Raw genomic sequence first — 1,299 nt, 5'->3', positions numbered from 1 at the left:
CACTTCCCTTTCCAATTCCTTCTCACCTCCCAACCACCAGCAGGAGTATAATGTAGCAAACACAGTTATATCAGACAAGAAATATACAAATAGGGACAAATAAGGCAGTTAGACAATTAGCAAGTAATATGCATTCAAATAGGCAATCTCAAACAATTCATATAGTATGCATATGATAAATGCCTGTCCCTAGTGGCTGATGATATCATCTGTCGGTTATAGAGCCAACCCGACAAGTCCTGGTAGCTAATCATTGGACTGTCCCTCTGTCACGCATCCCCAACTCGAGTTATACTCGTCATAAACTTGATCATAATCATGATCTATATCCATCACCTTCACTGGTGAATATTTACGGGGGCGAGCTCATCCGGGTCTTTCACAATGCCCGGCCACACTTATGACATAGGGTCAAAAGAGCTTCGAGTCTCAACCTGGAGCACGTGGTGGCTAGCCACTGCTTCCTCCCAGGGAAACTCTCATCTCCAACAGTGGAAGTGCAACATTCACAATTCATTCAACAGTATATATGCATTTATACATGGCCATAATCATGGCTCCGCCGTAACACGACAATAATCTAGCCATCCGGCTCACGGTTAAATCCATAACCAGCCCATCGGCATCACGGTTAAATCCATAACCAGCCATCTCATTAACAAATACGGCCTTTCGGCCCATGGCATAACAAGCACTTCCACCACCATCCTCCGCATCTCACATAATCATGCTTGATCCTCATTGATCATTCATTTTCCCCTTGCTTTACTCGCAAGTTACCACATTCACTAGCCTTTCTTCTCATAGCTAGACATATCATAATGATTTAAGATATAAGTGGTGAGATCGGAGACTTAGAAGTATGAAATTTGGCTTTTAAAACTTAAAAATCAACTTTGGGATGAAAACAGGTCCACGCGTATGCGCACTCCACGCGCACGCGTGGATGGCCTCGAAAACTCATCGACGCATAAGCATCATGCACGCTAACGTGTGGATTGAAAACTAGCCAAACGACGCGCACGCGTCAACCACGCGTACGCGTGGGTACTCTCGTGCCCCAGGCACAAAACTGGCACAGTTCTGGCATAACTCTCTGGAAAATGGCTGGGCATTGGGTGCAGCACATCGGCGCGCCCGCGCACATCACGCGCACGCGTGGTTGGCGCTTTCGAGAAGAACGGCGCGTACGCGCCAAGTGCACCTACGCGCGGGGGGGGGTCATTCTGCTAAAAATTTTTCTAAGTTAAAAGCTGCAGAATTCACAGTTTCAACCCCCAATCTTCCGACGGACATAAC

This window comes from Arachis duranensis, chromosome 3 (assembly GCF_000817695.3).
Source record: "Arachis duranensis cultivar V14167 chromosome 3, aradu.V14167.gnm2.J7QH, whole genome shotgun sequence".
Classification (NCBI taxonomy): domain Eukaryota; kingdom Viridiplantae; phylum Streptophyta; class Magnoliopsida; order Fabales; family Fabaceae; genus Arachis; species Arachis duranensis.
The sequence above is the reverse complement of the archived record's forward strand: the minus strand, read 5'-3'. Positions refer to the sequence as shown.